Below are 23,515 nucleotides of genomic sequence, written 5' to 3'. Positions count from 1 at the left end.
CAGGACATAAGTACATGGGCAGTGGTGGTAAAAGCTATAATTATTCTTAATGGGAAAATATGCAGGTAATGACTTGGATGATAATGTATCTGTACTGTATGAGTTCCAAAGCCCAGTGAAGTAATTAAGCAATCTGCAAACATGTAGGCGGAAAAAGCCTGAAATGGAAAAGAACCAGAATAATGTTCCTTTTGAATAACTGGCAGCTTTCTTAATGAGGAGTCATAAAAAGAAGAGCTCTTTCTTATCTCTCTCTCCATCCATCCATCTTGCTTGCTTGGTCTCATAAACAAATATTTTTGTATCTTAGAGTACTAAGTATAATATTTGTTGGAGGCCAGTTTTCCCAAGCTATCAATTCAAAAGACAGTAGTTGTTCTTCACTGAATGTTAATTTGCACATAGCTTTATTCTCATCAAGTTTATTCACACATATGAGTCTATCTCATACTCAAGAGCAGTAGTAGGAGAGAAAAGAAATGGTCCCCAGCATGGGGAAGTGAATTTTGTGAATTTTGTCTCCTCTACTTGCTTCATGGTTGACTTGGTAATCATATTCTCCTCTTTATGGTGATGATTCTTACTTCACAGGCAGATTCAAAGAGTAGGAGAAAGTGCTACATCATGGCAGAGCTGTGAGTTGTGTACCAAGGAAGTGCAGACACTATCATTATAGGTCTGCTCAGAGTAGCCTTCTTTCCCTGCTTCCTAAATGAAGAATCCAAGGCACAGTGATTTGTCCAAGGCATAGAACTGGCTGTAGGCAGAGAACTCAGATTTTCTGTTTTTATTGAGTATAAGGCAGTGCGTCCTTAGAGAAAGAGGGTTGAGTGGTTGATCTTGGCCACACAGTGACAAGTCTGGAGTTGTTCAGGGCATCAATAGCAGCAGGTTTTCTAAAAATAGGCTCTTTCAAATGGTGGGTGTAGAGAAACTATTTGTAAACACGTAAACCAATCAAATCAAAGGGGTACTTTTGAAGAATACTAAACCAATATATTAGTCTTCTGAAGGATTTATAGAGTAAAAGCCTAGGAGGAAATGGCTAGGTTAGGGCTGTCCAGGGAGCAATTAGCAGCACTTACGAACTATTAAAGCACTTTGTCCTTAGAAAACAACAGAAATTCAGAGAGAAAGGTTTCTTTTTCCCTTTGAATATGCAGGCTCTCTGATGCCAAAGCGAAACATTGCTGTTGAAATTTGCAAGAGGTTGTCCTATGATTAATTCATGCTGCAGCTTTTAAGTTTCTGTACATTGGTAACTTGGGTTGTGGTTTTTGTCAGTGTCACTAACAAAGCAGCTTCAGACCAAAGCAGGTTTTAGAGGAGACATTGAAAGGCTGACAAAAAAATGTAGCGGGATGTTATTGGTGGCCCAGTAGGTGGCAGTCTCCCCTCTGACTTGGTGCCTTGAGAGAGGTTTGGGGATGGAGAGGATGGGGGCGATTCTGGCTTTATTTTTTTATTCAAAATATCTTCCCTTTTTTTTGAGGTGCACTGGGAAAACAGCAAGTAAGGAAGATATGGCAGTAAAACATTTTCCCCTCTATTTATATTGGACAATTGCATGCTGGCTTCTACATACATTTAGATGAAGTGCTTTTTATTTAAAGTTTGTATTGTTTTGTGTGATACCTTGCTGAGCAGATGCTGCACCTTTTTCCCACTGTTGAATATTCTTATTACTTTGCTTTTACTTTGTAAAAACATCCTGGCTTTCTTCCCTGGTGGCTCAGTGGTAAAGAATCAACCTGCCAATTCAGGAGACCTGCGTTCAATCCCTGGGTCAGGAAGATTCCCTGGAGGAGGAAATGGCAACCCACTCCAGTATTCTTGTCTGGGAAATCCCATGGACAGAGAAGCCTGGCAGACTACAGTCCATGGAGTCGCAAAAGAGTCAGACACAGCTGAGCAACTAAGTACAGTACACAGATATACAATAGGCACAAATGTAAAGTTCTTAGGTTTTTATGGGAATAAAATTTTATTAGTCTTTCTTTCCATCTAGATGAAAAAAATAAACTACCCTTTCTTCCCTATCTGTGAACACTGACCCATGGTTTGTGGCTCCAACCACGCTTCCCAGAGCTGGTGTTCTTAACATTTCATTCTCATATCCATAATCTTAATCAACCTGTAGGAGATCGCCTGCTCCATCTCTCATTATTAAGGGTGAGGGTGAGCTAGTCCATCTCTGCACCTGAGGCTGTACGTCCAGGCTTTCTGATTAATCCACTAGCCTCTGTATTTCCTGGATAAGGAAAAGGAAGGGGGATGAGCCAGTGGGGGACAAAGAGAGCTAATGTTTATTACCTCCATTTTTTGTACCAGGAACTGTACTAGTTTTATGTCATTCTTAGAAAAAGTGAAAGGGTTTGTGGATGGGGATGAGATTAATAATGTCTCCATTTTAAAGGTGAGAAAACGAACGCTCAAAGACTTGCTCAAGGTCACTCGGTTGGTAAAAGCCAGGATATAAAACACTTTTCATTCAGTTCAGTTCAGTTGCTCAGTCGCGTCCCACTCTGCGACCCCATGAACTGCAGCATGCCAGGCCTCCCTGTACACCACCAACTGCTGGAGTTTACTCAAACTCATGTCCATTGAGTCAGTGATGCCATGCAACCATCTCATCCTCTGTTGTCCCCTTCTTCTCCTGCCTTCAATCATTCCCAGGATCAGGGTCTTTTCTAATGAGTCAGCTCTTTGCATCAGGTAGCCAAAGTATTGGAGTTTCAGCTTCAACATCAGTCCTTCCAATGAACACCCAGGACTGATCTCCTTTAGGATGGAATGGTTGGATCTCCTTCCAGTCCAAGGGACTCTCAAGAGTCTTCTCCAACACCACAGTTCAAAAGCATCAATTCTTTGGCACTCAGCTTTCTTTATAGTCCAACTCTCACATCCATACATGACTACTGGAAAAACCAGAGCTTTGACTAGATGGACCTTTGTTGGCAAAGTAATGTCTCTGCTTTTTAATATGCTGTCTAGGTTGGTCATAGCTTTTCTTCCAAGGAGCAAGCGTCTTTTAATTTCATGGCTGCAATCACCGTCTGTAGTGATTTTGGAGCCCAAGAAAATAAAGTCTGTCACTGTTTGCACTGTTTCCACATCTATTTGCCATGAAGTGATGGGACCGGATGCCATGATCTTAGTTTTCTGAATGTTGAGATTTAAGCCAACTTTTTCACTCTCCTCTTTCACTTTCATCAAGAGGCTCTTTAGTTCTTCTTTGCTTTCTGCCATAAGAGTGGCGTCATCTGCATATTTGAAGTTATTGATATTTCTCCCAGCAATCTTGATTCCAGCTTGTGCTTCATTCAGCCCAGCGTTTCTCATAATGTACTCTGCATATAAGTTAAATAAGCAGGGTGACAATATGTAGCCTTGATGTACTCCATTCCCTTTGGAACCAGTCTGTTGTTCCATGTTCAGTTCTAACTATTGCTTCCTGACCTGTATACAGATTTCTCAAGAGGCAGGTCAGGTAGTCTGGTGTTCTGATCTCTTTAAGAATTTTCCAGAGTTTGTTGTGGTCTACACAAACAAATGCTTTGGCATAGTCAATAAAGCAGAAGTAGATATTTTTCTGGAACTCTCTTGTTTTTTTGATAATCCAATGGATGTTGGAAATTTGATCTCTGTTTCCTCTGCCTTTTCTAAATCCAGCTTGAACATCTGGATATTCACGGTTCATGTACTGTTGAAGCCTGGCTTGGACAATTTTGAGCATTAGTTTGCTAGCATGTGAGATGAGTGCAGTTGTGCAGTAGTTTCAGCATTCCTTGGCATTGCCTTTCTTTGGGATTGAAATGAAACTGACCTTTTCCAGTCCTGTGGCCACTGCTGAGTTTTCCAAATTTGCTGTCATATTAGGGGGTATTTAAATTTATTTATAATACCACCACCCCATTTTAAACACATATTGGTTATGCACCCTTGGGCTATGTAGAACTAGTGCTGTCATTGAAACATGCCTGTTGTGAACTCTTTTGCCTTAATATGGTTCATGCACTTCATATGCAATTTAAAAACCAGAAATATGCAGTCTTGATTCTCCACTTGAACTTAAGTCACATTTACCATAGACCTTAGACTTGTCTGGACATCTCTAGAGAACCTGGTGGCTTAATCTTGAAGGGTTCATTTGCACGAGGAGAAAGAGTCAAAATTTGGACAAGGACAGACCTAGAAGGGGGAGGGGAAGTCTCTTAGAGTTCCTTCAGCCCAGTCTGAGTGGTAGAAATTAAGGACTGAAAATAAATCTGAGAGTAGTTTGAAAATTCAGCAAGACATGGAGAACATCATATATTGGGGGCTAATGTTATAAATGAGGTCAGAAAGACACGAAGGAGAAATATTTCCTCATTTCAGCACCTTTGAAATGTATAGTGTCAGTCATATCAGTTCTTTTAAAAATGACTTTTCATTGGAGTATAGTTAATTTACAATGTGTTCATTTCAAGTGTACAGCAAAGTGAATCAGTTATACATATACCTACTCTTTTTTAGATTCTTTTTCCATGCAGGTCATTACAGAGTATTGAGTAGAGTTCCTTGTGCTACATAGTAGGTCCTTATTAGTTGTCTATTTTATATAATAGTAGTATCTATTTTATATAATAGTAGTGTCTGTATATTTATCCCAGTCTCCCAATTTGTGCCCCCCCCTTTTCCCCTAGTAGTTATAAGTTGTTTTCTACAACTGTAACTCTATTTCTGTTTTATAGATAAGTTTTGACTTGGACTCTTTGGAGTGTCATGAGCAAAGGAGAGTGGACGGTCTTACTTTGGTGAACAGGCTGCAGCCAGATAAATGTTTCATGATTGTTGTGATGGTGGAACATCAGGGAAGCCCCAGTTATCTAAAGAAGAAATTATGGCTGAATGTTTTGGTTGGGCTTGGGATTTTAAGGCAGAGAGCTTTGGCTTAGTCTTAAATTATACCATGAAGGAAGCCCTTACTTGATCTACTCAAAAGGCAACTATGGTTCTCACCCATTTAATGGGTCTCTTGAGATGAGATTCATGAGGAAGTAATGAGCAGACAAAGAATCTTGCTTAATTAGGTCTTTGGTTGATATTAACATGATATTAACATGATCCGCATTCCCTTTTATTCCCCCTTCCTGCCATCTAACCATTTCTGAAGGGCAGAGTAATTAGTAGAAGAAAAGGAACAGACCTTACTCAGGCTTGGTGAAGGGAATATGGGTAATGCTTTTCCAAAAATAACTGTCAGAGTAGTTGAAGACCTGTTTTGTGGAAGAGAGATTAGACTTGTTTTGTATGTCGCTGTGTTAAAGTGACAGAGAGAAAGACTGCAGTTCAATGTAAGGGAGGACTTGGAAACTGTCAGAGCCACGCAGAGATGGAAGGAGCTGCTCTGGGGGAAGTGAATTCTCTGCTAGGGGAGATGTCCAAGCAGAGAGCAGAAGCCACCTTCTGGAATTAGAGTGGAAAGAGGGAAAGGGAAGGATTAGAGTAGGCGACCACTGATTTTTTTTTTGTAACCTTGAGATCTTGAGATTCTATGATTATGTAATAAGACTGCCTGGATTTTACTGAATCAAATGAAAGTAATTTTTTAATAGTAAAAAACCTTTTCCTGTGACTATAAGAAATGCTTTAATGGCCCAAACAAAAAAAGAAAGCTCAGGCTTCCTTGACCCTTGAGTTGGACACAGGAGGGCCTCAGCCCCCATATTTCATGGGTTGAAGATCTCACAAGCCTGCCCAAGATTTCTGCTGCTTCCCCATGCTATTGTGATATTGCTTCTGAGAGCAAGTGTATTGCCTCTTCTATTCCTGCATCATCCTGGTGCAAAGTTTTACTGATAATCTACTCACAACAAGTATTAGTGAGTTTTTGTAGCATTTATTCAAGATTTGGAAGTTATAGGGTAGGGATTCCCTTGTGTAATTCATAGCCTCCCTTCACTTCCGGCCTATATTACTCTTTCTTTTCCTTTCTTTGAACAAGGTCAAAGTTCTTCATGCACATTAGTTTGGTGCACCCCTAGGCTTTTCAAGATCTGTATATATCAGGATAGGTGAGAGAAAGCTCCTGCAACAAATCTAATTATAAAATTTTAGATGCTATCACAACAAAAGATTACCTCCAACTCTTGGTGGATATCCAATACAGGTTATCAAGGAAACCTACTCCACAATGCCACTCAGGGACCCAGGTGACAGGAACACAACCATTTCAACACGTCAAGCACTCCTGCAAGCTACTACCTCAAAGCATCACACAGTGTTGTGGTCACTGCTGAGGTCTATGGTCCACTGGCCAGAAAATGTCCCACATGGCTCCACTAACGTTAAGAGTCTGAGAAATACCAGGAAAGCCTAGAACAGTTGGTGAGTATTGCTGTTTCTGCCTCTTCTTCAAATTAGAAAATTTCCTAACAAAAATGGCTCTTGCCTCAAAGGGAATTCTCATACCATTTACTAAAAGAATATTTCCTCTTCAACTTACATCCCTATTTTCAACTTAATTTTTCCATACTTTCACAATAACTAACTTCCTTAAATCAGGAAGGTAAAAAGTCTGCTTTACTGAGGTTATATCTATATTTGTTGCCCAACTTAATGGACACTGTTTGAAAAGTTTCGATGAAGCCACAGTTATCCATATGCAATACATTAGACTAGGTGGGAGTCACAGATTATTTCTGGCTTAGAAAGTAATGGCCTTTATTCTTTATGTTTTACTATGCCTGTATGTTTTCAGCTAGGACTTTCTTAGCCCAATCTTTAATAGCATTGGTTTGCATGTCAATATTTCCACTATTTGAGAATGGATTATTTACCTCAAATTAAAGATGCTTGAGGATTTTTATTACTTTTGAAAAAATTGATGATAGAAGAGAGCTATTCTAATCTAGGTTTTAACAGTTTCACAAATTTGGTCTGTCTTTTCAGAAACTGCAGGTTACTCTGAAAAGCTCAGGTTTTAGACTTTTGCTCTGTATCAGCAGTGTGTTTGTGGCTATTGAATGTACTTGATAATTGCTATTTCTGGTCCATGATGCTAGTTAGACTATTTTGTCAGTTAGGCCCTTTATCCTGCTACTTTTTAAATAGATGACTTTCAATTTAGACTATCCTTCCCATCCTCTACTCTTATTAACATATTTTGTAAACTTTTCTGAAAGATAAACTTGTGTATGGGCAGGATGCCTCAAGCAGTTCCTATAAAGTGGTTAATGTCAACACAAGTGAGAAATATCTTAGAAACATATGCTATCTCAAAATGCCACATTCATGCCAAACACACACACACAGTTTACCAAAGCAATCGACCAGATAAAATCCAACAAAGCAGGAACACCCGCCAAATAAAAAATGTGGTTGAAAGCACTTTTAATATTGCTATAGTCATAAATGTTGACAGTCTCTGACCCTGGCTTCTCTGCCAAGGAGGACGTTCAGACTCAGAGACTCATCCAACATCACAGTGAGAATTCTAAGGGCCATATGTGGATTTTGTGTTAACCAACCATGAAAACGTGGTATCCCACAAAGTTACAAGTGTGGGAGACGGGGAGACAAAGGACCACGGGGCTTCCTGCCATGTCTGCTCACTCTTTCCATCACTTAAAGGTGTATGGGATTCTTACTATGTATCAGATACTACGCCAGGTGCTGGGGAAAGAACTGAGAATGAGACAAAGCTTCAGTCCTCAAGAGCCTTGCTTTCTGTTTTTCTAACACTGAGTCAAATTTTACCACTTACTCAGAACCATCTTCAGGCATATAGATATTCCTCTCTTCATAGATTCCAGACTTGATAGGTCTAGCTCCTCTAAATAAGCTCCCTACTGCTGCCTGAAATGTTTATCAGAATATTGATATTTCCACTTTATTGTACCATGTATCTCCCCTTAAAATTGAGAAAGCTTATCCTGCAAAAAATCACTTAAGCCTGACAATTCATTTATAAATCATTTTGCATAATGCAAAAGCCTGTGTGGAAGGCACAAAGGCTTGGTAGTGTGAGTTCAGGCAGGGGAGGGAACAATTAGGAGCAGGAGGGTGTAGAGGCCCTGTGGGGTGTGCCAAGGTTGGTGAGTGTAGTGAATTGCATCTGAGAAGAGGATTATAAAGGGGAGCTGGGGGACCAGCAGGAAATGGAACTTCAGTTACATGGTTCAAAAGGCTTTTAATGAAAGGGCTACTTACAGAGACAGGGATGGCAAAAGGGGAAGCAATAAAGGATGCCAATGCACCCAGACACCAGCAATAGAAGGAAGTCATCGTCACCCGTTACAGCAGAGAGGACATGGAGCCACAAGAGTAAGAGACCACTCTGCAGGAGCTATGATACTGGAGGGCTCAGCCACTGTCAACTAGAGTGATTCAGAGTAGGGAGTGAGATGGGAAGAAATATGCGCTCTAACCTTCTGCAGGAGCCACAGATTGGTCACAACCAACCAGAAGACAAGTAGCCAGGGCACCAGAGTGACACACCAGGAAGCCAGCTTCCCACAGGACCGGGTGGGCAGGGGAGAGAGAGGATTTGAGGCCGGGGTAAATGAAGAATGACATGCAGAGAAGAAAACCAACTTCAAACATATGTGAAAGTATAAAATAGAACATAGCTCCCAATCTACTCATAACCCAGCTTTAATAATTGTTAGTATTTTATATGTGGGGGGATGGAATACAGGCACACCTTATTTTATTGCACTTTGCTTTTTTGTGTTCCGTGTATACTGCATTTTTTTACAAATTGAAGGTTTGTGGTAATCCTGTGTTGAGCAAATCTATCAGCACCATTTTCCCAAAAGCATTTGCTTATTTCCTGTTTCCGTGTCACCTTCTGGTAATTCTTGCAAAGTTTTTAGTTATTATTATATTTGTTATGATGATCTATGATCAGTGACCCTTACTGTAACCATTATGTTTTGGGGCATCACGAGCCACGCCTATGTAAGATGAACAGTGTGTGATGTGACTGCTCCTGCAACCAGCTGTTCCTCATCTCTCTCCCTCTCCTCTGGCTTCCCTATTCCCTGATGTACAACAATATTGAAATTAGGCCAATTAATAATTCTACAAAGGCTTCTAAGTGTTCCAGTGAAAGGAAGAGCTGCAAGTTTCTTACTTTTGATCAAAAGCTAGAAATGATTAAGCTTAGCGAGGAAGGCATGTCAAAAGGTGAGACAGGTCAAAAGCTAGACCTCCTGTGCCAGTTAGCCAAGTTCTGAATGCAAAAAAAAAAAAAAAAAAAAAAGTTCTGGAAGGAAATTACTCCAGTGAACACATGAATAAGTGAAAGAGCCTTATTTAGGCTAAAAGCCTGACTAGATCAGCCATAACTTACCTTAAGCCAAAGCCTGATCCAGAGCAAGGCCCTAACTTTCTTTTATTCTATGAAGGCTGAGAGAGGTGAGGAAGCTGCAGAAGAGAAGTCTGAAGCTACCAGAGGTTGGTTCATGAGGCTTAAGGAAAGAAGTCATCTCTATAACATCAAAGTGCAAGGTGAAGCAGCGAGTGCTGATGCAAAAGCTTCAGCAAGTTATCCAGATCTGGTTGAGATAACTAAGGAAGGTGACTACACTACACAAGAGACTTTGTAGACAAAACAGCCTTGGAAAAAGATGCCATCCAGGACACTCAGAGAGGAGTTATTGCCTGGCTTCAAAACGTCAAAGGACAGACTGACTCTTGTCAGGGGTTAATGCAGCTGATAACTTTAAAAGTCAAAGCCAATGCTCATTTACCATTCTGAAAATCTTAGGGCCCTTAAGAACTATGCTAGACCTACTCTGCCTGTACTCTCTAAATGGAACAACAAAACTTGGATCATATGACATGTTTACAACATAGTTTACTGAATATTTTAAGCCCATGATTGAGACCTACCGCTCAGAAAAAAAGATGCCTTTCAAAATATTACTTCTCATTGACAATGCACCTGTTCAAAAAGGCCTGATGGAGATGTACAATGAGATTAATGTTATTTTTATGCCTGCTAATACAACATCCATTTTGGATCCATGGATCAAAGAGTAGTTTTGACTTTCCAGTTTTATTATTTAAAAACTGTACCTTGTAAGGCTATAGATGCCTTAGAAATTCCTTTGTTAGATCTGGGCAAAGTCAACTGAAAATCTTATGGAAAAGATTCACCATTCTAGATGCCATTAAGAACAATCAGAATTCATGGGAAGAGGCCAAAATAAATAGTAACATGAAGTTGGCTGCAATCTTCATGGCTGACTTTGAAGGGTTCAAGACTTCAGTGGAAGAAGTAACTTAAGATGTAATAGAAGTAGCAAAAGAGCTAGAGTTAGAAGTGAAGTCTGAAGATGTGAGTGAATCACTGCAATCTCATGATAAAACTTTAATGGATGAGAAGTTACTTTTTATGGATGAGCAAAGAAAATGGTTTCTTAAGATTGAGTCAGCTCCTGGTGGAAGTGCTGTGAAGGTTGTTGAAATGATAGCACACAATTCCTAATTTTACATAAACGTAGGAGGTAAAGCAGGGTTTGAGAGGATTGGCTCCAATTCTGAAAGAAGTTCTACTCTGGGTAAAATGATATCCAACAGCACTGTATACTATAGGAAAATCGTTTGTGGAAGGAAGAATTAACTGATTCACAAACTTCATTGTTGTCTTCATTTTAAGAAATGGCCATAGCCTTTCACACCTTCAGCAACCACCATTCTGATCAGTCAGCAGCCACCAACGTCAAGGCAAGACCCTCCACCCGCAAAAAGATTATAACTCACTGAACTTTCAGATGATGGTTAGCATTTTTAGTGATAAAGTATTTTAAAATTAAGGTATGTACATTGTGTTTTCAGACGTAATGCTATTGCCATTTAACAGCCTACAGTCTAGTGTAAACATAACTTTTATATGCCTTGGGAAACCAAAAAGTCGTGTGATTCACTTTATTGCAACATTTGCTTTATTACACTGGTCTGGAACCAAACTCTCAGTATCTCCAAGGTTTGCTTGTATACTTTACACTGCATTGTTCAAAAGAATCCAATTCCCTATATTAAACCTCTTATGGATTGAAAAACAGAGCAGTTTCTGCTTGTTACACTGAATCTTATTGAAAGCCATGTTCGAACTAGTTATCCTCTTTCTATTTCAAGAAGCTGGAAAGCTAGAAGCTATATTTCTTAGGCTGCTTTGCAGCTAGGCTTCTGGATGTGAATTATGCTCTACCTTTACAATGCACTCCCATGGAATTTGGAAGTCAGGCTTTAGGCGGCAGCTGTCTCCTTGCTACTGTGGAGGAAGCAAGTTCTGCCAGATGCAAGTGCTGGCCGTTGTTAGATTGCGTGTTCCACTGTGGGGACACCATCTACTTGGGAGAGGAGGGCTGGTAGCAGTGTTAGTAGTGGCAGCTGAAACATTTTCATATCCCAGTGATGGCGTTAGGACCTTATATCTAGTCTAGCAGCAGCCTCCTGACTTTTACTCCCTGGACCTTTCCATTATTTAAAAAAACCCAATTCCCTTGCCCCTTGAGAGACTGTGTTAAATCTCTCACTGACTGAAAAACTTGCAGCAGCTTGTTTGCTGCACCAAATCCCAGCCCTTATAGTAGCGGTTTACTTATGGAAGTTAATTCAGTTCTAAAGAAGCATGCGAACTCAGAATTTATGTGAAAAAAGATGGAGGTTTGTTGAAACCCAAGAAGCATTCTGTGATCTTGGAATGTAAAGAAAAGGTGATGGGAGAATTAATTTCCAAATGACTTAGGTCATATTGATTAATAAAATTCTTACTGGGCCCCTCAGAAAATGTATGTTCTGGAGATAAGAATAGACCAGTTGCAGGAGGGCAAGAATGGAACCCTTGGCTGAGGCTCAAGGAATGTGGTTTGGAGAATATCAATGGGGTGGGTGGTAGTGAGGGTTGCTAAGTTGGATAGATTCCATGTAACATTACTGAACACATTACCTTGCCCACCTGAATCCATGATGAAAGTCATGGGATGAAAATGTTTGCATTGCACTGTTAACAATGTGGACTTGCTAAGGCTAGTGTGACTGAGATACTCAAGAACCTTAAACTCATCCAGAGTGAAATGACCCATCTGCTGGAGGGCCCCAAGGGCAGTCTCCATAACTACCCTGTTTCAAATGGAAGCAGGAATCAGTATTTCCTTGAAATCACCATAAAAAAATTTATTTGCAATAAAGCATTCATGAACAATGAAGATTTTACCGGTGGCTTCATAGGAGAGACTGAAGATGTGACTTACACGGCAGACGCTAGAGCCCTTCACTAGAACAAAGTTGCTTTACACTTCTCTCTTTCCCTGGGTCTTTCACTTGGCCACTAGGCATAAAACTGACTTCTCTCTTACTTTCTAGATGCAAGTTAGAGTCTTAGCATGTCTACCATAGATAGCGGTGGACACTTCTGGAGGTGGACAGAGGAGGGCTGGGGCAGTGATGACAGCAGTAGGTTCCTGACATTAGATTAAGATGAGCTCTCCAATCACCTCCTCTAACTTCTTTTATATATGTAAGTAGATTTACAGGGTCATATCAAGACCTTTGTGAGTTTTCCTCCCAGTTGTGAACTGAGATAATAGCATTTCAGTCTCATCTCCTCTCTGATCGCCATTCTTTCCAGATTGTGTTAGTTGCTAGTCATGTCTGACTCTTTGTGAACCCATGGACTGTAGCCCGCTAGGCTCCTCTGCCCATGGGATTCTCCAGGCCAGAATACTGGAGTGGGTAGCCATTTCCTTCTTCAGGGGATCTTCCTGACCCAGGGACTGAACCTGTGTCTCCTGCACTGCAGGCAGATTCTTTACTGTCTAAGCCACCAGGGAAGCAGTCTTTTCAGATTATCAGGAAACAATTTCCTGTTTCCTGACAATACGTAGATAATGGCAGTTGCCTTAAAAAAAAAAACACACCACCAAAAAACCGCTTCAGTGGTTTTTGTAGGTGAGAAATTGTATCGAGGCTTCAGCTCCATAAGTCTTGGAGACTCTCAGTTCACCCTGTCAGCAGCCACGGGCAATAGCTTCCTACATAATTGCCACATAAGTGCTTTAATAATAAAGTTGAAAGTGTCTGCTAAAAATAGAATTACATAAGCAATATAGTATTCCTCCATTTATAAGTTTATGCCATGTTTTAACTTGTATTTTCTCACTTAATTCACTCAGCACACCTTAAGATAAGTATTATTAGCCATATTTAACAGCTGAAGAATCTGGGGCTGAGAGAGGTTAATTCATTTGTCTGGGCCATAGAGCTAATACTGAAGCAGAGCCAATCACAGGTCTGAGTTAAAGTGTGTATGTATTTATGTGTGCTGTTGGGGACCAAGGAAGGGACAGAGCAATCACAGTCCCCTCCAGCACTCTACTAAAGGGATAATGTGTTTTACTCTGCAGTTGAGACTATGATGAAAAGACGTAATATGGAACAGGGAAACAATATGATGAAATATGTAGAGAAAGTAATCCATTGTAAGTAAATAATCACGTTACCATAACTGTTAGTTATTATAAAGTTAGTGTTATATACAATATTGAAGACAACTACAAAACACAGATTAAGAAAACGGAAACATTATGTTTTCACTAACCAGAGATTACCCCATTTCCACCTCAATCCACATATTAATACTTCCAGGGCAGTGTATGTATTTACAAATACATATGTATTTTAACAGAAGGAGATAATGTTGTATACATTGTTAACTGAAAGAAGCTGGTTACAAAACAATTTCCATATTTCTTTGACAATAAATTTGCTTTCTGGCTCCCCCACCAAACTATGTGTATATGACATCTCCATCTCTGCTAGGCCTGCCTCCAAGCTCACTTTCTTCCTTGTAATGGTAGAATCTGCCCATGTTCTTTTCACAATAGCATGTTATCTGTGAGTAAAATTTTTCATTTCTTCTTCAAAGTATAAAAATAAAAGGCAATGGGATTTAAACAAGAATTTATAAGTACATTAAATACCATAAATTCTTTATCTGAAGTCCAAACTGTGTGTATGCACACACACATGCGTGTGCACATGCTGTGTGTTAACAAGATGGAGATAAACGATGAATGTGTGATCTGGTATTAGGATTCTGCCTCTCTTTGTATGGTTTCTGAAATTACAATTCTGTTCAGTGATTGATATGAGAAATGATGACTTAGTGCCCCCACCCAAGATCTGACATTATTACCTCTGGATAGTTACCTAAAAGAGATTCATCTATATCAGCATTATTTGGAAGTAGGGGTAGGAATAACTATTCCTGTATTGCAGGCCCTTAAACAACAACATCCCACTACTTTCTTATATCAGTCCCTCAAAGGTTGAGCTGAGTCTTGTTGTATGGGACAAGCTTCTCTCTGGAAGGTGAAGTCAATGTAGCGTCACCACTGGTCTTTCTGATATTCTATATACTGTTTTTCTTCCTGGAACATAGAACCCTACTTTGTTAGGCTTTATTGGTGGAAAAATTATCTCCAAAATTTGTTTTTGATGGGAAAAATGTGCTATGGAAAATTGTTTTCAAGTTAAAAGTCATAGCACATATACCACCTGAGGATTACCAGGCTTAATAAATGGTGTGCTTATGCACAGTAATTGACAGTTGATACTCTTTATTACATTTTCAAAGATATAACTACTGATCTTTTATTAAACTATGTATGAAGCCTGTTAACTAGCCTTACAATTTTTTCTTGGAGTCTTCCTATTTTATCACATTCCGATTCTTTATAAATCAATAAAGATAACAATGGGAAGAAGATTAGACCTAAGTATTGGGGGTTTCCTGGTGAGTAAACTGATATATGTGCAGTTGGCCAGAGAAGGCAATAAATGTTATAAGTAAAAGAAAAAGAACGCATGTGCAAGGTCTAGATGAGGGGCTTGGCCTTGGGTCCTCTGCCTCCAGGGTCAGGGCTGTTTGTCCCACTAAGCAGTGTTTTGCTACTGTCAGTTCTTTAAGTCTGTGGCTACAAATGAGTGCTTGGTAATGATGAAAAGTGTTGAAATATATCCTTGAGGGCGATTGTGAAACTGCCTTCCACATGTTGTAAAGACTGGGTATATTTTTTAGAGCAGGAATAGTTTGAGGGCTGAACTCATGTTGGGGTGTGGTGGACAGGAGGGGTTGAGAATCACGAGATTTATCTCTGTCCTTTCCAAATATTACAATCTGTTAAATGTGACACAAAACCCAGTGAGAAATCTGTTTCCTCAGTGGGGGCTGAACAGATACTATCTTCCCTCCCCTCCCAGAAAAGAAAGCACACACTTTAGGGAGTAGGTAACATTTTGCAAGTAAAGACGTAGCTGAAAAGGAACACCTAGCTAAAAGATCAAAGGATTTTGATGGTTGTTTCTCTTTGACAAAATTCACAAGGAGCTGAGAAGCCACAGAATAAGAGAACTTAAAAAGTGACTCCAATCTGGACTAATGTGGGTTGTTTAGTATTTACTTCTGTCAGTACATTAATCATGTTTTATTATATTTCACGCTAAAGTTATACTAAAAAAAAAGCCCTAATGATAACATTGATGCATTGTCCTTCCTTGTGAGTATAAAGACTTAATTTGATGAATAGAAGTTAAGAAAATGTTTAATCTTCCATTATTGTATAATGATTGAGATTCATCCATCTGTTCTACAATAATAATAATTTATCATGAATGAGCATACTTATAAAATTATGGAGGCATATGACAGAAATTGGCTTCTTTTTCCTAATTCACAAATGTTGACATTACCCTCTTTTAACTGACCTGTGCTTTTATCTTTAAGATTATTCATTATATTTCAGATTTCCCCCACCCACACCTTTCAATGTTCTCATTAATTCTTCTTGGAGGGACTGGAAAATAGAAGAGGACAGAGACTTGTCAACATCTCAAGCACTAAATTTTCTCATTTCTATTTATCAGCCCTGGAGCAATTTATCTATTTCCTTTATTTCCCATTTAGTGTCCTTGGAGGTTTTATAAAGAACATTTGAAAGCTGGTTTTCTATCTAGCTAACCTTGATCTGATGTTTTGAATTAGGAATAAAGTTTTTGGAGTTGGGGCTGCCTACAGAGAAGATGTGAGTGTATAGTTGAGGTAAGTCAGGGTAGTACATTGGGTTTTCATTATGCAATATATTCTTCAAGTTCTCATTTTAACCTTGGAGAGCACACAGTGATTGAGACAGTGGACAATCCTACAGAACTATTTTGGCAACTTTGCTGTCTCTATAGAGAGGGCGTTCTTTCCTTGAGCTTAAGCAGGAACCAAGAGATGGAAAGGCATGATAGAGTTAACAGTGATCTGAGTGGAGGAACAAACAGTCCCTTAGGGAAATCACCAATGAAATTAGATGGAGAGGTGTTGGGACATCCCTGGGGAGAGAGGAGATACCTGGAAGGAATGAGATCTATTGGCAGAGGAGTGAGTCTGTCTGGACATTGATGATTTAATTTAACTTGGGAAAAAAGTTTCAGTTCTATGAACAAGTGGATTTGTGGTCAGAAAGAACTTCCCAGGGGGGAAAAAATGCTTTTCCTGAAAACCAAGCTACTCCAGGATTGGATAATGAAAGGTATCAATGGTCATAAAGAAGTTTATATGGCAGCATAATTTGAGGAAAAGGCCAGCTGACCTGCAAGCTAAGTTATGAGAGCCATAAAAGAGAGCGCGTGTGCCAAAATCCAGGGAATTAAAAAAATTCAAATGCACAAAATGTCCAGGTAATTAAAAAATCCTGTATTCATGTGCCTTTCATGGTAATATTTGCTATATTTGTTTCAGATCTCTTTTTTAAGTCATACAGATACAGTTAAAACCTCTTTCTGGTTCTTTTGATTAGGTTCCCCTATGCAGAGATACCATTCTTGTGAAATCAGTGTCCATTCTTCCCATCTGTGTTTCTATCCTCTTATTGGGTGTGCACATACCGGGAGAGAGTCTTAGCTTCCACATAAATGATATCACACTGTACACACACCTTTCAGCAACTTGCCTTTTTTTTTTTTTTACTCAGCATTGTTCCCAACATTTATTCATGTTGAAATATACAGTTCAGTTTATTTAAACTGCTGTATAGTATATTGTATGAATATATCACAATTTATTTGTCCGTCTCCCTATTGATGAATTAGGTTGTTTCCGGTATCTGGCTGTTAAAGCCAATCCACAGTGAACATATTTCTGCATGTCTTCTTGGGCATTTATGTAAGATTCTTTCCTAAGTTGTATCTGTTAGTAGTGGAATATGTGAATCATAAGGTAGGTAAATATTTGAGTTTTCTAGGTATTGCCAAATTGCTCTCCAAAATGTTTCAGCTGCCTTTTACTCTTAACCAGCAGCACATTTCCATTTTGTTACATCCCCACTTTTAAACTTTTTTGTCAATTGATGTAGTTTTCTGAAATTTTTAATATCGTAAGAGGCCTGAATGGCCTCTCAAGGTCCTTTTAGGTCTCAGTTGTGTCCACTTCTTTGTGACCCCATGGACTATACAGTCCATGGAATTCTCCAGGCCAGAATACTGGAGTAGGTAGCCTTTCCCTTCTCCAGGGGATCTTCCCAGCCCAGGGTTCGAACCCAGGTCTCCCACATTGCAGGCGGATTCTTTACTAGCTGAGCCACAAGGGAAGCCCAACAACACTGGAGTGGGTAGCCTATCCCTTCTCCAGCAGATCTTCCTGACCCAGGAATTGAACCAGGGTCTCCTGCATTGCAGGCAGATTCTTTACCAACTGACCTATCAGGGAAACCCCTCTTTTAGGTCTAAGAATTATTTATTCCCAACACAGAATTATATCCCACTATGACTCTTCTTGATGAAATTGCTGTTTTATTAGTGATTAACTTATATTGTTGCCTAGTACTGTGCCCATCTCAGGCTTCTCACTGCTGATATTCCTGAAATTCCTGGTGTTACAAAAGTAAGAAATTACCATTGCCAAATTTTAAGGCCAGTTACACTCAGGGGATATACAGTACAGTTAAGTATGAATAACCCCTGCCACATGGGCCAAGAAATAGGTACACCATCTAGTGCAAGACAAAATGTATTTTTCATGGGGTCCCTGGACTGTTGTGAGAGGACTCAGGGGAAGTTAAGGAGCCAGCTACACTCGCTTTACTTTCTGGGAATATAGTGGGCTTTGGCAGCCTTCTCTTCTGGCCCTGAATCTAGTCATCTTACCCATCACTACAGGACAAAAAGGGAATTTCAAGGGTTTTACAGACTTGGAACAGATCTCAAACCTACTAACTTACCACATGAATGCAACAATTTCTGAATTCATTCCTCCCAGGATGGGAGAGCAGTGAGCTATGAAGTGACATCCTAAAGAAAAGCAAGTGTCTAATGAACCATGATAAACTGGAGAAAAGATGGTGAAGCTGAGAAAGCAGACCTGAGGTTAAACCATCACATTTATTTTATCAAACAGCTAGCAAAACTACTATTTGCAACTAGAAACAATCTGTTTGGACTGACTGAATTAATTAGTATCTAGTAATGTTTATTTATTGTAATAGAAGGCTGCAATCATATAAAAAATAAAGAAGTAACACAGCACACAAGAGTTAGGTCAAAATAACCAAACGAACTTCCACCAGAGGTTGAGTTATAGAATCCCTAGCCCCTGTGGCTCTTCCCAGGTGCTTCAGTGGGAGCAACCCGCCAGAACTTTCCTTCCTTGTACGTTGGTAAACTAGCGTGCTGAAATTAAAGTTGCTCAGTGAAAATGAGTAAAAAGGTGTGGCTGGAGAAACTCTTAGAAGTAGATGAACTATCTTACTTATTCATGGAAAAGAGAAACAGAGGGCATATTTTCTCCAAGTAGCCTCACTTTTTAACGCCTTTCTAGCTCAGCTCAGTTAAGAACTAGGAACGTTCGTCCAGGATCAGGACAGGCTTCAGAACTTAGAGGACTCCCTGCTTCACAATGTGGAGACAAGGCGATCATCAGTCTGAGGAGCTGGAAGGTGGTGACTCATGGAGACTCATCCCAGGTCTTTTAATTTTTCATAGGATTATACAGCTTGCTTCCTCTATCCACCTCAAACTCATAGAACTACTTTACAACTTTGTTTATTAAGTAATAGCCAATATTTAAACAGCATTTTATATATGCCTGGAAATTACGTACATGAACTCCTTTAACTTTCACAACCATCACTACATCTCTTTTGCTGATGGGGAAACTGAGGCACACAGATCGGTTGAAAAACTAAAGTTCATACAAGTCGTCGTCAGCAGAGCTGGGATTTGAAACTGGAGCTGAAGTCTGTTCTCCACCACTGCATTATACGGCCTCTCACTGAAAGCATTGTTTACGGCCTTTTCCAGCTTTTTTTACAAATAAAAAGCAGGCAGATGTGCATTTGCATTGCAACTGAAGTGACCATTCCCACTTGGTTCCGTTATCTTTTAACCATTTTAATAACCCAACTCCTCAAACAGAAAAATCAGGTTCAAAAAAGGTTGTCATATCCTGTTTACTTTAAAGATAAAATATAATTTTGGCAATGCTCTTTTGATGTAAACATAACAACATTGAAAGCGTAAATAAACTATCAGGCCAACCAAACAGTAATTATTTTGACATTAAACAAGATATCCATCTGCTTTCCCAAGTAAATAATCTCTGACAACATCTAAAAGACAACAAGACCGAGGAGCATTCAGGGCACTAATGTATGCACTACATGGGGATAAAAGAAGCAAATGCTGGTGGATCAAAGGGGGCCCCCGAGCAATGAGTAATGTAACACTCATCTCAAATTAAACAGCCATCTCCATGATGTGATGCAGGGTTGTTGACCCCACTTTCTTCAGCAGCTGGAAGAAGAGAGGCAGTTTTTCTGGGAGAAGGAGAATCGGGGAGGAGGAGGGCAGAGATGGCCGGGGCAGAGGAGGGGAAACAGAACAGAGGGGGCCATCTTTCTGTTCAGGCTCCTACCCTGCACCACCGATGGGTGAGGATGCACCCACGTGGCCCCACTGCAGCGCGACGGCACTTGCCATCCTTCACCTGCACCTGTGGGTACCTGAGCCCTGGAGCAGTGGTGTCTAAATCTGGGGAGTCTTTGAGAGTGCGGTGAAAACATTAGAGCATCTACAGAGAAAGAGATAGAATGGAAAATACAAGCATTTGCACCTAGTCTCAAGGACTCAAGTATTCACTGTGGCCCACCCACATATTCCGAGCCACTTGGAGTAGCTTCACAGATCCCAGGAAATCAACCCCATTTTCAGAAATTGTTCGACCAGTCAAATAATGCTGAAGGAGCACCTAACTTGTGCTTGGCACATGATGGATATAAAAGCAATGTCAAATACTACTCTTCCTACTAAGAGCTTATGAATTTATGGCTGATTTTCAAGACAAGCCCACAGAATAGAGATTGAGTAAACATTATTCTTAGTGATAATCTTAGCAAAACTTTATCTAGCCCTGACTCTGGGCGACTACTTTAAAAACAAGTGTCAGTGGTTCTCAGACTTCAGTGGTGTCAGAATGACCTGGGAACTTATTAAAGCACAGATTCTAGGGCCTGCCTCCCAGAGTTTCTGATTTAGTAGGTCTGGGATGAAGCAGAATTTGCATTTCTAACAAGTTTTCAGGCTGTACTTGTGTATTATATCTTATGATATAGATTCTATTATTATTCTCAGTTTACAGATGAGGAAGCCTGAGCCCAGAGAAGTGAAAAAACTTGTTCAAGTTCAGATAGCTGATACGGGGCAGAGACAGAATTGAAAGGCAGGCAGTTTGGTTCCAAAGAAGGGACATCTTAAGGAACCTCATAATAAGGCTTCCAGACCTTATGTGGTGTCTGTTACAATGACTCAACTCTGCCACTGTAGCACAAAAGCAGCCATTAGCAATACTAATGAATGGCTATGGCTGTATTCCATAAAACTTTAGTTACAAAAACAGGTGCCTGGCACATGGGCTATAGCTTGCTGACCACTACTCTTGAGCCATATGCTTTTTAAGCCTTAAATGTGAAATGTCAATCTCAAAGGATTGTTTAAAAAAACAAGAATGCACGTTAAGTGCCTAGCACAGTGCCTGGCATATATGAATCAAAACCTGTTTGCCTTCATGATAATTACTGAAAATTCTCAAAGTCCCAAGTAAGTGGTTCACTTCCAAAATCTTCAAGCCTGGAAATCTATAGTTTGGTACTGCTGGCCCATAGGATCCCTGCTCCAGGTTCCAGCACTCACAGGGCCCCTAGATTCTGTTTTAGATTCTGCTGCTGGTCCCAAAAGAGAGCACTCCACTCCAGTGGATGCATGAGGACTGCTTGACTGTTGCACAAATAATGGAGAATGACAGAGAATCACAGAGCCACCAGGCTTGGGGTCTGGAGTTGGGAGTGGGTCATAGAAGAACTGGAAGAAAATTCAGGAAAAGGATTGGGATGATAAGGAAAGGCAGGGAATCAGTACCATGAAAGGTATAATTGATGTACAAATCATACGTTTCTTCTTGTAACAGGATTCTCCAAGTACCCAGTTCATTTGAACCACACAGAGGGTCCCCTTTGTCAGTTAGAAGTGCTCCTGTAAAGGGCCCCACTCTAAGGAGAGTCCAGGAAAATCCATCTCACTTGACTATCTTTATCACCTGATTAGTAGAAGTCAATTCTCCATAAGGTGCAGCAATCACACAGAAGTATAAAGAGCTTGGACATCTACATTCTTATGATAATCATTGCTAAGCACTTTTAAAGCTCTTGTTCCCTTATACTCGGCTCCTCGTCTTTAAAATGGAGATATAGCACCTACACATGGGATTGTTCTGAGGGTTAAGTGTAAAACACTGAAAACAGTGTCTGACAGATTGTTAGTGCTAAACATTATTTGGTGGGGGGGGGGGGGGGGGGCGGTTCCCAGGTGACACAGTGGTAAAGAATTCGTCTGCCAATGCAGGAGATGCAAGAGAGGAAGGTTCAGTCCCTGGGCTGGGAAGATCCCTTGGGGCAGGAAATGGCAACCCACTCTAGTATTCTCGCCTAGAAAATCCCATGGACAGAGGAATCTGGCAGGCTATCGTCCAAGGGGTAGCAAAGAGTCAGAAATTACTGAACACACAAACACACACAAATTGTTATTATCTCTATTTTCCAGATATGAAAAGTGAGGCACGTGCTGTTTGATTTTGCCTAACCCCCGTGGTGGCAGCTAGAAAGTAAAAGCTCCTGACTGCTGGATGGGATCTTTTTTCATTGGCCCAGAACCAGAATATTTTCCCTTTAATCTCCAAGGCCTCTGGGAAACTCTGAGTAGGGTCTTCAGGGGTTGCCTTCCTAACTCAAGTGTTCTCGTTCTTTGTGAGCCTTCTCATAGTGAAATCCAGTGTCCCAGTTCACCATGGATGTGTGAGGAATCGCCAGACTGTTGGGACAGGTGTGAGGAAGTGGGCTTTGAGCATTTTTACAGATATCCTTCCCTCGAACTTGGGTAAGTGAATTAAACTGAGCAGAACAAACTGTTTCTTCCCTGTCCACTGTGGGCATAGGAAGCAGGGCCTATAATTCATGGAAAGAGGAGTACGCACTAATGTGATGAGTCCGAGGCTCCCCACTCCCACGTTATATGAATGAGCCACATGCACTTTCCATTACAAGTACTTTCATGCTTATTATCTCATCAGTCTTCATTATAACCGATGAAACTGATGCTCTACAAGTCAGGAGGCAGAGGCTCAGTGACAAGCCCAGGGCTGTTTCATGGGCAGAGGACTCAAAGCCAGCCTCCTACACCTACAATCAGACAGGGTCTGGTAGTGGGGATATCAGGGGTGGGCCGGCCAGAGGGAGAGGTGTCTGAGGTTCTGGGTATTGTGAGGACCTGGAAAGCCAGGGAGTCCAGCCCTGGGGTAAATAGAGCGTGGGAGGGTGAGTAGAGCCCCGGAGGCCACCTGCCCTTAACGGGGCCTCCTTTATTCTCAGCAGGTGGTGAGCCTGCCCCGTGTCTAGTCTGCATCTAGAAGCTTTACGGGAATCAGACCACTGGGCCTGACTCATTTTCTTTTTCTTGAAAGAAGGGGTAAGGAAAAAACCCCAAATGTGGTTGGATTCAAAACATCAGAGGGGGCAAAATAGCTCCCTCTTGTGGCTATTTCTAGTAGTGGCCATCAGTGAGTGCGTCTGTGTGGACTGGAGCCCGCCAGGATCTTCCGTCCATGGAATTTTCAGGCAAGAATACTGGAGTGGATCACCATTTCCTCCTGCAGGGGATCTCCCTGACCCAGGAAATGAACCCGTGTCTCTTGCCTCTCCTGTACTTGTAGTCTAGTAGTGGCAGCCGCAGCAAAATCAGCCCCCCACATAGTTTTTGATAATGTGATTTCTGTGAGGGTGAAGATGCTAAACATTCAATGTTATTCCTGGTACGGAAGTTGTTCTATCTGTCATCCCTCTACTGATGGCCTTGGATCTCACTCATACACACACCTCCTATATACCTACTATTTATTTTGCTCTTAACTCCATGCCAGAGACTTTACAATCAC

General features: G+C 40.6%; 1 pseudogene; it reads left to right on the top strand.

Moving 5' to 3' along the window:
• The first annotated feature begins 9,029 nt into the window (after nt 1-9,029).
• LOC133050995 (tigger transposable element-derived protein 1-like) lies at nt 9,030-10,774 on the top strand (annotated as a pseudogene).
• The last annotated feature ends 12,741 nt before the right edge of the window (nt 10,775-23,515 follow it).

The sequence above is a fragment of the Dama dama genome, chromosome 33, assembly GCF_033118175.1.
Source record: "Dama dama isolate Ldn47 chromosome 33, ASM3311817v1, whole genome shotgun sequence".
Classification (NCBI taxonomy): Eukaryota; Metazoa; Chordata; class Mammalia; order Artiodactyla; family Cervidae; genus Dama; species Dama dama.
Note: the sequence above shows the minus strand (reverse complement) of the source record. Positions and strands in the feature narration are given on the sequence as shown.